Source organism: Microplitis demolitor, chromosome 4 (genome assembly GCF_026212275.2).
Source record: "Microplitis demolitor isolate Queensland-Clemson2020A chromosome 4, iyMicDemo2.1a, whole genome shotgun sequence".
Lineage (NCBI taxonomy): Eukaryota > Metazoa > Arthropoda > Insecta > Hymenoptera > Braconidae > Microplitis > Microplitis demolitor.
The window spans coordinates 3,836,648-3,853,176 of record NC_068548.1 but is presented as its reverse complement, the minus strand read 5'-3'; the positions used below and the strand labels follow the sequence as shown (position 1 = coordinate 3,853,176).

The 16,529-nt window shown below is 29.8% G+C and overlaps 1 protein-coding gene across 3 annotated transcripts in view; it reads right to left on the bottom strand.

Annotated features, from left to right (window-relative positions):
- Positions 1–16,529, bottom strand: part of LOC103574876 (suppressor of lurcher protein 1) — a 331,756-nt gene that overhangs the window by 31,468 nt on the left and 283,759 nt on the right. The gene's annotated exons all lie outside the window — the stretch shown is intronic.

The window sequence follows — 16,529 nt, the reverse complement described above, 5'->3', positions numbered from 1 at the left end:
AAAAAAAAGGATTTCTTGATGCAAAAAATTTATTCTCGTCTCTGATCCTGTTTTGCTTTCTCTTTCTAAAAAACCAATAACCTCATATTTAATATGAGAGGAGGGGAAAGTATTCTACTGTATTTGTAACTTATATCATAAATTGAATCAAAATAAATAAATATCCATCGTTTTTTAAATATCTGATGCCAAAATATTATGTCCAAACTTTGTGTGGTTGATCTATAAATGATATACTGCTGTCATTTTTATCGCACATGTGTCAAAAGTACTCCCTTTCTTTATAACCTCCAAAACTTTTTCCCACTTATAAGCTAAAATATTACAGTAAGTTGCGACGTATATTCGATTTCTACAAACAGATACCAGCATGAAAGATTGTCGCGGAATTCGCGGTGAATTTTTATGGACAAATTTACGCTGAACACGCAGTTGCTATTTGGTGACAGTAAAAGATAACTTTTGGACACTCATCTTTATGAATCCGTTACTTTCCTTTGATGGTGGCATTGAATCAACGATAATTATCAAATATGTTCTTAAATTTAAGTCTATTTTAATTATCGTCTTTTTTATAATCTATGTTAATGAACATAATCCATGAAAGGAATGAAAACTTTATAGACAAACAGCCTAATTAATATCTAGATAATAACGTTGGTGAACAATATCCGCTAATTAAAATGCGTAGCTCTTGCGAAATTGCTTGGTTCCTATTCTCGTTGAAATTTAACTTCACTTTAAGCACTCAATACTCTTAAAGAGACCTATTTTAGTACTTGGCATTCTAGGTGCAATTAACTACTTGGCAAACAAAAGTTGTAATCATAACTGACGTAGTATGATAGTTACTAAAGATTGGAATATCTGGTCAGATCTAATTTTTTTTTAATCATATCATATCTGGTCATATCTTAAGAAATCCAATCAGATCTAATAATTTTTTTCATTATAACATGTCTACTTATATCTGATTAGAACTAGTCAAACAATTTAAAAATCTGGCCAGATCTTGTCATATACGATCAGATCTAATCATTCCTTTCATCATATCTTATTTGGTCATATCTACTTATATCGAGTAAAATCTTGTCAGGTCTAGTTATATCGGGTCAGATCTGGCCAGATTTTGTCAAATAGAGATGATTTAACGAACTGATGAGATCTTGCCATATCTAACCAGATTTAATTATTTTTTTCATTATACTATGCCTGACCAGATCTAATCAGATAGAATCAATTCAAAGACAGACCAGATCTACATAAACAGATTTGGTTATATCTGGATATATCAAGTCAGATCTAAACTTTTGATTACGAGTGTTAATTTGATGCCTAATACAGTCGAGTCATGTTATAAGTCCTCTTAGTGTCTCTGATTTTACGGTAATAATTATCATCACTTTGTGATCAGATTCAACTTTCTTGAAAATGAATAAATATTGCGATCTTCGCAGTTTAGAAAAAAATATTTTATATTCAAATAAAATGTTTTGACATTTAAAAAAATTAGATTGATTTGTGGTTACTAGGTACAGTAATTTGATTTTTAAAAATACATTGCATTAATCGCATTAAATTTTATTTAAATCTTAAAAGAAAATGTAATTAAAAGAATTTACGGTAGAAATATTATTTTTACGTGTACCGATGAATAATGGACGAATATTTGATTTTCTGCTAAAATAGTTAAGGAAAAAATTGTTTGGGTATAAAGCTGAAGAAAAATAATTTTTAGCATACAACAACTCTCATTAAAATAGAAAAAAATATAAATAATTCAAAATAGAAAAATAGAAAAATAGACATGAAAAATAAAATCGAGACGTTCACTGCAGTATAGACCTGCGAGAATATAATAGAGAAAAAGTATGGCGTTAACTTGATACTTTTTATTTTATGTTAGTTTCGTTTTCGTTCTTTTCCTTTCGAAGCTTAAAAAGCTTGCGCGAAGAATCGCCTGAGGACCGTGGAAGCGGGAATATTTTGTTAGTCGCACATTCATGCATGAGTTGTTTCTCTTTAACCATATATATTTATATATATATATATATATATATATATATATATATATAGCAGCATATTGTACGCGTATCCAACCAACCCTCGAACACTTTTTTAGACGTAAAATATTCATGTAGCACTTTATGCATGTGCCACACTAGGCAAAAATAAATATTAACTATTTTGCTTATGAATCACAGTGACTTGATTGTTGTAAATATTAAATAAAGAGAAAGGTGAATGAAAAGTACGGAAAAAAGTTTTAATGAGTTTTTTCATACTCTGGTTCATAACACATTGTGTAAACAGTTATAACAATGTTGGTATTGTTTCTTTTTATTTTTAAATATTTAAAGGTGTTAAAGCGAAAAATTTTTCATAATTATTTATAACAGCCATCCAATCAATTATTGATGCAGCGATAGTAAGGATGTTACTTTCATATTGATTTTGTTTATAACCGAGAAAAAATGGTTAGATATAAGTAGATTCAAAAATTGGTAGGATCCTAATATACAGTTATATATGATCAGATATGATAATTTTTTCCGGCTCAATTTTAAAATACTAAAATTAATAAAATATCAAAATTAATTTATACTATCACTGTTATATGTCGTGATGGTCAACAATTATAATTATTATTAACAATTTACTTCATTTGTCAATGAAAATTTAATTACCGCTTTCAGTGGGATTCGAACCTACAAAATTGTTTTTATGGTTTTTTCCTTTAATCTGCATATTTCATGAGATATTTAAAAAAAACCGCGATTGTATCAAAAAATGAACTTTGATCGTCCTTCGGCACGTGTTCTTTTTATTTAAAAAAAAAAAAAACCAAATTCCCTACGTATTTTCTCACTAAAAAGAAGCTTTTTATGGGGCGCCTAGAAAATTTAATTTTTAACGACTACCCTACTATGTATAGCTTGATATAATTTTTGAAACTATACAGGAGCAGGAACAGAAACTTGACCTTTGGAAAAACTATTGAAATTTATTAGCAATATTGTTTACAATTTTTTTACGGAATATTCTCATAAATTTTCCAAATCTCTAGATAATAAATAAACAAAGGTATTATTAAATTATCATATGGTAGAAAGTTTGGTCAGTTTATTTGGACTTTTTTAAATAATGTAATACCAATTTCTATGAATAAATAATTCAGCATTTTCATTATTAATTTACAATTTACAATTGTAAACTAAGAGTATTTATTTTAAAAAATGGAATAAATATTTTTTGTAAGAATACAATGGATGAATAAATGCTTGAATATTTAGATTCAGATAAAACGTTATGAAAGTTAAGTAAGGGTTTGCGAATTGAAGAAACGAGAGATAAGCTCGTGCGACTATGAACGGAGGGTACTTGAAAAATTCTCGAGGGTGGTACAACTTTACTAATGGAGCTGAACTAATTAATTTTGCATATTTTCCATCTTTTACTATTAAATATACATATATATAGCTCAAGTGGAAATTCAATCATACTTGTTTAAAGTCATATAAATTCTCGAATAAATACAGAGGAGCTGACACGCAAGCGTAAATTCACTAGCATATATAATTACGATGAAATGTTATCTGATACTTATAACATTCTATCAGTTAATAAGCTATGATTATCATTATCACTTAAATTCGGTTGTGTAGCGGTTTATCATGTCAATTAGCGAAGGTTGATAAGTTTCTATATAATATGATTAGGTAAATTGAATAGTTCAATTTATTAGCGCGAAATTATGGAATTAGAAATTGTATTATATTGGAAACAGAAAAAAGCATAAAAAAAGTTTTTAACTTCCATTGAATAGCATTGCAGTAATTTTATAAATAAAAAAACACTGCAGAATAAAATTGAAGTAAAAACTTGCGGGTTAGATTACTAATGAATTTTACACAATGCATGCTCAAAATAAATGTCATTATATGCCTGACATCAGGCTCATAAATTTTTAATTAGACACTGATCATTTCTGATTGGTTGGATGCAGTGTCGAAATTTTTTTAAAATACTAGTACATCCCCTCCACCCAATGCTACAAAAATGGGCGCGATATATCCGTACTCTATAATCCAAGTTATCGAAATGTTCAAGATAGGTTACTGGGGTGAACTCGCCTTTACTCAAAGCCAGATCACTAGCAAAACAATTATCTAGATTGCAAATGCACCTTAAATTTAACGGCAATCGACTGTAGATCGTCATTAAGCGTCACCTTAAGTTTATAACCTTATTTTTATCATAAAATGTCTATTACACTTTTTACTAGGTTATTATTGATGTTTGTTAATTTTTGATAGTGTTTTAATTTGGCGCAATCATTATAAAAAATATCGTATACAACTAGTGACATCTAGTATAATACTTTCAGCTAGTTGGTAATCCTCCTCCCGAGTGGGACTACCCCGCCATTTTGTGACTCAAAACATCATGGCGCCCGCAAAAACTCGGAGATAAGAGAACTCTAGATGATGGACGAGGGCAAGTGTGTATAATGACGTGTCTGAAAAAACCCTTATGAGTATGGGGAGAAATTGCGTCCCACCACTAGCCTATGCAATCTGTGGACTAATACAGGGGATTGGTACCATAAGGGACCCATTCCAAGCCCCACTTCGACCAGAGTCTCTCTATTTCCCGAGATGGGAGGAGTATTTGGGTCCAAGTGAGGTCGGACTCGTGGTGGCTGTTGGTGAGGCGCCCACATGCATTGCATGCCTAATGGGTAAGCTAATGTGAGCTTATGCTTATATGTCGCTTTTATAATATATGGTGGATTCATAATATACAAATAGGGTTACGCAACGCGAGTGTGCCCAAAGGGTGTGGTATCGGCCTCCCGTCAAACAGAGGTGGACTTAACCGTCCTGTTACATTAATTTTCTTTTTGTTCGTAAACCCCGAACTCGATAGTACTAGTTATATAAAATACTTTTTTAATTGACAGAAAAATATTTTTTTCTAAATTCATCAATTTCCCGAAAACTGGCAACAAATAGCATTTCTACTCTACAATCCGTTGAAAAAATAAGAAAATTTTCTAAAAAATTCACACTTCAGAATAATTCAAAGTTTTTTTTTTTGCGAATAACATTAACGTTAATGAAAGTTGATAATTTGACGAATCTCTTCAGACGATTAGAAAGATGCAAAGGAAAATCCGTGATTTTTTTTTTTCATTTTTATTCTATCTTCTTCGCAATATATAACGATCGATCGCGATAAGTGATTCGTCTCAGTCTCAGTTAAGACAACCACGGAATGTTCATAGTCGGACGATACTCATGAAGAATTTTTAGATGGCAAAGTCTCATGAATGCAAATTAAATTTTCTTCGAGGTAATACTATCTGGGTCTTTCAGCAAGCAGCTTTATTCATTTATATTGTGAATACTATATCATCTTTATTAAGTTCCCTGTTTTATTTATTTATTTTTTAATCCTTATGCTCATGTAACATTAATTCTGCCGAGTACTATTAACTGTTTCACAGTGTCTTTCATAACAAAAAAACCTTTGTGCCGTACAATCTGAGTGAAAGCATTTCCTCATTTTTAAATATATAACTTTATATGTACCATTAATTAAGACTTTCTACAAAGAAAATCTTTTAGAAATTTTGCTAAGAGGATTTCTTGAAGAGCATTGTAAATGATAAAAATAAAATATTCATAAAAAAAAAAAAAAATAATGAGGATGCTACGATATTTAGTTGTCAGTACTATTTATGTACATGGAAATAAATTTATGGTAACAATTTTACAATACGATATGGGAATAATTTTTATGAAAGGATGGTAATAGTTCCTATATCTGTATGGAAACGATTACCATAATATTATGGGAACAATCGTTGTGTATTGGGATTGCTTCCATACGCACCTAGTAACCGTTACAATATGAATATAGGGTCTATTTATACGTGATTATGGAACTATCCCCATGAGTGTCGTAACTATTACCATGAAGTCGGCGTTTTTTTTTGAGGTTAAGTTGGATTATGTTGAGTTCATTTTATCAAACAAATTATTTAACTCTAAAGTATAACTAGTCACCATGGCCGAAAGGTAAGATGGCTTCTGCTCGAATTTGGTAACTGACCAGAAGTGGGTTCAAATCCCAGTGTTTGTCGAAAAAATTGGTTCTTCGAAATTCAGCCTAACGCTAATGACTCCGGCAGTTCAAAAACGTCATAAATAAAAAAAAATTCTATAATATGTCAATATTATGTTTTATAATAATGTGAATTATTTTTATAATTTTAACTGTGACGCTGACTATTGGAAATTTATTGGGGTTATAACCTAAAGGCTGTTTCCATGTAGACTTTTTAAAAAATTAAATCATTTTTTCTGCATAAGCTGTTTTCTAGTATATGATGTGTGTTACTTATTACATACAGTTTTGAACTGCAAACAGAACTATTCATTAAAAATAATTGATAATTACCATAAATTAAAAAAAAAACAACTAAGTTTTCTCAGCGAGTCGGAAAATGATTTAAATTGACCTTTAAAAATGTTAGAAACTAACATCATAAATAAATTGCCCGTTGAATTCAAGAAACGGAATGTAGTTACCGCTTTCGTCGTCACTTACTTCCTTATCCTGTCCCAACTATAGTCTAGTTTCCGCTACAGGTCTTGTCCCCCTTTCCGGTGAAATTTCCCACTGCATTCCGACCAACTTCCATCACGCTCTTTTTTTTATTTTTTATCCTGTTTTTTTTATTCTCTGGGTTTTTTTTTTTTTTTACTTTTCTCTCTCTGTCTACATTTCCCATTCGCTTCCCACTCGATTAAATCTACTGAGCTGTGCTGGCTAACGTCAAAGGAACGAGGATCCTGATTTCCTCAAAACCGCAATTGCGGCTGATCAATCAGCGCCTTTACTACTCGATTAAAAGGAAAAATAATGATCTTCTCTAATACTTGAATAATTTTTTTTTCTTCATTAATTAAACACAAAATACCAACAAATTTTCTTTTGTTGCCAGAAAAAGTGACAAAATGAATTAAAAAAAAAAAAAACTCTCTTTGCTCGTGTGAGAAAGATGTAGATACGTTCTCGTAGGCAATGCGGCATAACCCGTCTAGTGCCACCACTATAAGCATACCGCAAACCCTTATTTTAGTCATATGTATCGAAAATAGCTTTTTCTTTTCTCTATTGCTGATTTTTTAAAAATAATTTTTGCGAAATAGCAATCATCAGAAATTCATATGGATAAATTAAACACTATTAACTCAGAAAAAAATCCTATAACTTATTAAGGACCGAAAATAATTTGCTATTTTATATACTATACGTTATCTATAACTTGAATTCATTTCTAAAAATAAAAATCAAGAAAATTGTAGTTTGCAGAAAAAGCATGAATTTAATATTCTAAAAATGATAGAAAATCCAAAAGTGCGCTTTAATCGTTAATTTCATTTTTAATTTTTACTTTTATTATAGAATATTAATTGTGATTTTTTGTTCAAGATTTAAATTATTAATTTCATTTTTTTATTTCTTATTCGTTTCGTGTCAAAGTATTCCGTAATTTATCCGTTAATATTTTCCCAAGAAAAAACATATTTTTTTTTTCAGTCAAAACTAATTTGCCAGATGATAATTTAATTGTACGTCATTAGTAATAAATTTATCTTAAAACAAAGATAAAAAACGGAAGAATAAGAATAATTTAAGCGGAAAAACAGTTTTTATTTTCATCGCGATATTTTATTTTTAATTATAGCTTGTTTTTATAATTTAAATTGAATTAAAAATAAAAAATTGGCATTAACTTAATGAGTAACGTCTTTGTAAACGACAGTAGACATGTCTGCACTCGGAAAATACTTTGATTAATATTAATTTGGCACGTTGAAATGAGTTTCCATTAGCTGATGAGCTGTATTAGCTATATATATATATATATATATATATATATATATATATATATATATATATAAAATTTAGTGAGTGTAAGCTTGTAACAAAAACAATGAGCTAGAGTAAAGGAAAACTAGTTTTTTTCACTTTACTATACTGACACGTCTGTATATTGCACAAGAGTTTACCAATAAATGTTGTATGTACGCACGAAATTGAATCAAATAATTTACTATGACCGCTGCTATATTTTTTTTTATCCCTAAGCTCAAAAAAGCGAAAAAATGAGTGTGTTTTTCGTAGTATATATATATATATATATATATATATATATATTACTGGTATGTGCCAATAGTATTCGAATGTAATCGAATTGAATAACCCATACAAAGAAAAAGAATCGGCCCATTACTGGGTCGTGAATGGCTGCCAATTTTCAAACATCGGCCGAAGATTGGCTAAATATCGGATGATAAAGGTATGCCAAGCATGGCAGTTGCAAGCATTGGCCAATCGTGACAATCAATCATCGGCCAAAGTTTGGTATCAAGAGTACTCGATCAAATCATTGGCCAACAAACGGCGGTTAATTGTGCGCCATTTTTATAAGCAAAAAGACGGCTTCCAATGACTCACCATGCACGGGCCAGTATAGTTAGCCATTTGTTGGCCAATCATTAAAAAACCAGGCATCGGCCGATCTGTGGGAAAACTTCGAATCTCGGCGACTTTGTATCGGAATTTGAAGAATTCGTAAGTTTTTGAATTATTTGCAAATTATATACAAAATTTTTCAGCGACCTATGAAAATTTGTATTTAGAACTGAATCAGCATAGTATATATTTTACAAATAACAACTAATGCTGCCTCGAAAATGAAAAAAATTTAAAAAATGACAAAATCCAAATTTTGATCATTTTTTGATTTTTCAAAATTCGGGCATGATCTCTTAAAAATTTTCTATCGAGCTTAATTTTGGTGAGGGTACTTAAAACGTATTCAATTAACAAATTTTCATATGGGATTTAAATATATACAAATTGGAGGATATTATGAGCATAACTGTTGTACGAGCGATAGTATTTATAGATGAGCGTAAAATAAAGCAGATTAAACTTTATTAAGCAGTCATAAAAAGCTTATGAATATTATACTTAATCAAGCCGATTAATTATAAAATCCAATTATTCAGTTTAATTAGAGAATTTTTATTAGTATTTATAACTTTATAATTATTCTGTATATAATATCTTATTTGAATAATTTATTATTCAATTATATTTATTTTAATAACAAGACCGAAAAATAGTGCAGTTTTGTGCTGATAAACTGTTTTGTCGATTTAAAATACTATTTCGCTAAAACAAAAGTTCCATAAAAATATTAAACTTTGTTGGTTGACATTCATCCAAAGGAAAATGTTTTTATATATAAAGAGGGTATAGAAATGTACACTTTCGGACCCACAGTAAATATGTATCTAATATGAAGAGAAACAAACTGAATAATAATAATAATAATAATAATAGATTTTAATGTGGAATTTTCACTTACCAAGCGATGAGTTACATGAATTATTCACCTCTTTTTAAAGGTAATTAACTTTGTGAGAAAGTGAAAATAGCCAACAAAATTACACTTCAAAAAGCTCGGGTTAAAGATAATCAAATCCTTGAATTCATAATTTCTACTGTAGATGGCATCAGTAAACATATATACTGATTATAATTTTAATACTCGTTTTTGCTAATTTTAGAATGGCTAGTTTAATAATTTGCCTCTTTTACCTTTCGTCAGATCTCAATAATTCAAAATGCTGTCAACGTAGGTCTTTATATAATTCTGGGTCTAAGTGTCTGTGGCCATCATTTATTCATGGGTAATTTGTAATGAAAGGGTTTATATCCAAATTCAAGTTACATTTGTAGGTTATCTATAATTCCGTGACTTTTCGAGAATAAAGCTTTAAATTTGTCGAAGGCAAGAAAAAAGTTGCGTTTTCATTAGTCTTATTAGTGAACAGAACACAATAATTTATGTACACTGATAGAGGAATTCATCAAATATTCATTATTTATCAATATTTGATAAGTGGTTTACTTCGATTATTTCTGAGTAAGCCATTATTAAATATTAACCGACGATTTATCAAATATCATTAAATATGGACCCAAATATAAAAATTGGAAATAATTTCTGTGAGCCCAATTTTTGAATAACTCTTTCATCTAAACAATCACAAACAATTTATTAAGCCTTAGTGGCCACACCTCAACCAGGCCAAAGGGGTAGCTCATCACCCGACGTTGAAAAATCTAATTGTACAAGACATATGGATGTTTTAAGACTTGTAACCGACTGTTTCATGTCTGTTGAAGAGTTCTTTATATTTTTCTGATTTTTATCGGTCAATTTATAAATGACGTTCTAAAAACTGGTTACATGTGTGACTTTTTTCGGCTTCCTATGTAATGGAGTCACATCTCACATTTGTCTACTACCGACAGATGTCGTTACTTGTATCTATTTCCAAGGTTTTAGACCACTAATTTCACTTTTTCTGAGCCTGGGGTAACTAGTTACCTCGTATGGCTACTTAAGGTTAACTATAACACGTCTATCAGACAGAATGTTAGGTTAGAGGATTTAACGCTATACTCATGAATATTCCTGCGACCTAATTTCAAAACACAGTAACTGACAAAACAATACTCAATTATATTTACAAAAGTGATTTTAGAAACATTTTAAAAAATAGGGGAGCCTGGGGCACGAAGGCCCCCTTAAGCCGGTTTTTTCTTTTTGTGGCTTTTAACCATAAAATTCATTTATTTTCCGTCGATATCGAAAGAATAAGTAGAAATTTTGCAAAAAATCGAAAAAAAAATTTGTTTTTTTTCTGGGGCACGAAGGCCTCCTCTCCAAAAAATTATCAACAAAATTTTTTTTTTTATTTTCCGTTAAGTTATGACCTTTATAATGTTTTTATGACGTTTTAGGCCAGTATGTGATGTATGAGGTAAAATGGACCATTAAAAAAAAAAATTGTCACAAAAAAATTAACTTGACGGAAAATAAAAAAAAAATAATTTTTTCTTTATAATTTTTTTTTCGAGTTGTCCGTTTTGCCCCTCATATCACGTATTGACTTAAAATATACTAAAAACATTATGAAGGTCATACTTTGACGGAAAATAAAAAAAAAAAATTTTACCTAATTTTTGAAGAGGGCCTTTATGCCCCAGGGGGGCCTTCGTGCCCCAGGCTCCCCTAATCTTCTTTTATGAAATTGTTTAAGTAACCCCCTCCCCCTTTGACCCTTCTTCTACATATATATTTACATATGAATATATAAAATTGATTGTTAATATTTAATATTCCATTTGCTTTATTACTAAAGTGCTTTTGGTGAAAGCCTATAAGTAGGGGTCGACCTGCTTTCACTTGCCAAAAATTTCTTGTGACTTGAGAGGTTTGATTTTCTTTGATACACTTAGTACAAATAGAAAAAGACTTAGTGGTATCAAACGTTTTAAAGTTGTCAGAGTCACATGCAGCAAAGGATTCCAGTGGTAAAGTGAACTACTTCGTGGAGTTGACAGGAAATTCTTAAGGCAGTTTAGACAACACATGAGAGATAAATTTCACTTTTTATTCAATTCAACACACTGTTTTCAGTTTTAAAAAAATCCTTAGTAAAATTGTTATTACTTACAAAAAATAGTGAATATGCACTGTGACTTAGAAATAATTCACTATTTTATGTTAAGAGAGAATTGTGCACTTTTATGACAACCACAAGCTAAGTTTGACATAGAAAATACATTAACCGAACTAAATATAATATACTTTCGTTTTGTGGGGCTTTAGATTTTTAGAGTGTGTAATAATCTATGAAATTGTGAATCATGGACCCATCAGTTATTTTATGAAGACATTCATTTCTATGCTTGAATCCTCGAAATTATTCAAGTCGATGCATGGAGCAACTAAGTGAGTAAGAAATACTAGTAAAACTACCCCCGCTTTCCAAAGCATATAAATTTTATTACAAAGTTCTGCTCATAAAAAGATTTTTTATTGATTCGCTACCTAGCGGTGGTTTTATGAACTAATTCAAAACAAATTACTCCTCATCGTACATTTTGGGGTTAAGTTGACTATAAAATTGAGAAAATAGTTCGATTTTATATAAAGTAACCTCAATTTAAAAAATTGAATTTTTCAGACCTCTAATTCAGGCTGAATGATATATCTCACATATGTATTCTAGAGCCATATTTGAACCTCAACTGTGCATTTTTTTCTGTCACTTCACTGTAGAGGTTGAAGCGAGACTTAACATAACCTCATTTGCTTAAAAAGTGTATATCTTTGACTATAACTATAATAATCTGATTTTATAGGTGTTCATATTTTTCTTATGGCTTTTTAAAAAAAAAAATTTTAAAACAAAAAAAAAGGTTTTTTAATGCTTTTTCGGCCATTTTCAGTCAAAAAATTCGTTTTTCATTCAATAAGAGTTTTGATTTTTTTCAAAAAAATTCACAAAATTCTATGTTCCAAAAAAAAAATTTTTCAGCCATAATCTAAAATGGGGTTCAAATAACCTCTAGAAAAAAAAATTAAAAAACAATTTTTTAAGTTTGAATATTAATTTTAAAAAATAAAAAAATTGCGAAAAAGCACTAAACTTATACATTTTCGTGTAAAATATATTTTACACTGAGAATACTAAGGAAGGCGTAATGTTATACATTTAGCGGTGTTTCAGCCGTAACACCTTTTGGCCTTTTGCAACACTTTGCTACACAAGTTTATCTATTTTTTTATTTTCGGCAGCAGGCAGAGCCCCAGAGATCGTTGAAAAATTAATTCGGCGACCACTGGGATTCGAACCCACGTCTGTCCAGTACTTGTTTGAAGACCAGCCCACTGAACACTCGACCACGAGTATCGTCTAAGAGAAATAATGTGATAAAATATTCATAAATTTTGCTATGTTATATTATATTCACATAGAAATTCATAAGGAGTAAAAAAAATATATCTCCTGTAATCTGACGCCTTCTTCTAAAAGCTTTTTTTATCAGAATTAATCATAAATTCGGTACTTTTTATCAGAATATATAAGAAATTCTCAATGAAATTTATCAAAGTATTTTTCATCTAATTATTGGAGGTCATCCATTTATTAGTTGAGTTACCCTATTTCTGTAAAATTATCAGCTTGTGTATTTTGCTATCTCATGACTCCAGAATGAGTGAGTATGCTGCATTTTTTTTGCATCTTGTCACCGTCACTGCTGAGTACACGGAGTAAAAATTATGCTGCTATATATGAGCTTAGGCAAGATTTGTAGCCAGCATATTCCCGTTCATCCAACAAGATATTATGAGAGATGTCTGGCGGGGTTGACACAGATTTTTTTATTTTCAAGGGTATAAATAAGCTCTTGTTAGTTAAATATTTATACGCTATGATAAGCAGTATATATTATTCGAAATAATATAGAGTATAAGGATTATGTTAAGGATAGAAATAGCAATAGAAAAAAAAATAAAATAAATAATCGAGTAAGTCGACGACGAACGGAGTAAGATAAGGTGCCCAGTAAACTGAAATTCGTGTCCGTATGCTGCGTAATCGTCTAGCAAACGTCTTGCCATATTTCTCAGTATGAACTTGCAGGGCTTTGGAAAGTTTAGTGTGGGTAAAGCGGAAGGTGGGAAGCAGGGTAAAATGGCATCGTACATGGAACAAGAGATTCGCGAAGGATTGCGAGAGAAATTCGTCGAAGGAGAATACAGAGGGTTTGAGAATACAGTAGAGAATGGTAGTGAGCGATTCCGTCATGTCGCGAGCATCAACTACAAAAGATTGTGCAGCAAAACATGTTGGAAGCTACGTCGCTCGCTTGAAGGATGATAGAGAAGTGACAGCTACATAATGGTCTTCGCTATAGACTAGGATATGTTGTGGATATGACGCTATTCATGTTCATAATAACTCGATTACTTGTTGATTAGAAAAAGTTGAGAAAAATGATATAAATTTATCTTTTTTCTACTCACGTTTTTTTTTTCTTCAGTCTATTGTTTAGTTTTTTTTATTTAGTAGACACGATTTATTCATTGTTTAAATAAATTTTCATGAGAAACAGTATTATCATTAGTGGATAATAATTTATATTGTAATTAAGTATCAAAGAAATAATTAAGAAAAGAAACTACGTCTTATTCAAAAAACTCACTTTTTGCAACTCATAGTAAGAAAGCACGTCTTTGATTGGTTAAAAATGACACTACAAAGAATAAATATCGCTAAGAATGTCCACATTGTTCGTTAAAAATATGACAAACATACACTTTTTACATATATATGTTACATATTAAGCGATCCACCAGAAAACCCAATCAACAGCCGCCTCGAGTTAGGACAACGGAAAGTCCCAGACTATAGAAAAATTTAAATTATTAAAGCGTCTCATAAATAATCATCTGACTTTTTCAAAACCCAAAAATTAACAATTTTTAATTTTTTTTTTTATTCTGCTTGTTCTTACGGCACATTTATGATAAAAAATGTCGTGAGAAGAAAAATAAAGATTTCGATAGCTTTTTTGCCTTTAAAAGTTGGAAAGAGAAATTGGCTTTCATGTTCTTGGAAAAAATTTCTATTTTATCTTTTTTGATAATATTGATGTATTTTTTTTTTTAAAGTACATAAAACAATGAACAATTAAAAAAAAAATTGATCAATTTGATAAAAAAAAATTGAACATGGCCCAGTATAGGTGGACCCCACTTGTAAATAATTACTATGTTTAGTATATATGAATAACTCAAAAAGTGATTTTTAAAAATAATTTATAAAAATTTTAGGTTATATACCGATTATTTTTACGTAACCGCATATCGAGTAAATTGAACTACAATTGGAGTTACAAATACCGCATGCTGTGGCATATCTTACTTTTTTCGATAGTTGACGCTTAACTACAGTATTGTAGTAAATCTAACCAAAATTTGGAGTTGTCTCATACTACAGCCTGTGGTAAATGGAACTCCAGTTGTTGTTGCCATTACTACAATTTATTTTCCGTGTTAAGTAGAAAGGGCTTTCGACACTCGTGTGCAACACTCGCTAAGGGCTCGTGAACCAATCACACTCATTGTTGAAAGCACCTTCCACTCAATGCGTTAATATACTAATTTAATATTGACTGTTCTGCAATTAAATTTTTTTCACGTAAGAATTTCTTTAATTGTTGCAAAAAATTTACTATTAATGTCGGAAAGTAGTTAATTTTATCCATTTTTGACTAATTCACTTTTGGAGGACGATATGATAATAATTACCAGAACAGTATGGTAATGATTACCAGGACAGTATGGTAATGATTACCAGGACAGTATGATAATAATTAGTATCACAGTATAGTAATGATTACCAGCGCAGTATATTAATGATTACCGTAACAGTATGATCATGATTACCAGATTAGTATAGTTATGATTAACAGCAATATAGTAGTGATTACTGGAATAGTATGATAATAATTATCAGAAAAATATGATAATAATTATTATACTATTATAAATTTTCAAATGATATAGTAATGATTACCATACTATTATAGTAGTCATTGACATGCAAGTATAGTAATTGTTATCATGCAGTACGGGAATTATTACCTAAATATTAGGTAACATTTATCTGAATGTGTTTATAATATGAATATTTTCCATAGTATATAGGGTTTATTTCCACATGAAACTAGTAACCGTTCCAAAGTAAACGTAGAATTTATTAATACTTTTCTATAGAAACTGTTTTCATGATCATGGTACATAAGCCATGATTCACTTTGATACGAACTGTCACTACTGTATTGTTAAATTTTTTAATAAAACTCGTTTAACCACCAATCTTTTGATAGGATTCTTTCATTTATTAAAAATATTTATCAGAAATATTTTAAAAATTTTATAACGAAATATTTCTGACAGCATATTTGCAGATGTTTTGTTTCGTCGCTCTAAATATATCACCAATAGATAATATTTAAAAAATATTTGTATTATTAAAAAATTGATAGTTAGCATCACCTTAACTTCTGCTTGTCATACATACATTTACTTTAATATTTAAATGGAAAGAAAGTTAAATATTAATGAGATGGTATAGCGTACATAGCATTATTATTATTTTTTTCTTATACATAACGAAGGATAAAAAAAATATGAACGTGTAATTCATGGAGATACTTTTATAGAGCTTTTTGAATATACTGTATAAAGTATGAAGTTGAATTTTCTAGCCCTTTTTATCTCATCTCACTGAATAAATTTTTATTTATTTATTTTTTTTTTATTTTCAATATCATTATTATTATTTTTTTAAAGACTTGAGTATTGCTTTGTGTTGACGAGCATAATCTCGCTCGCTATGTTCGGAATATTGCTCATTTTTTTTTTTATTTTTTTATTGTGCTATTTTATTTTTATTTTTTATTTAGATTGTTCGTTCCCGTTTTTATGGTATTTAAAAGACCTTAAGCAACTGAAGGGGATTTAACTGTCACTAACTAGTATACACGTATTACATGTCGATTTTTTATTTTATTTT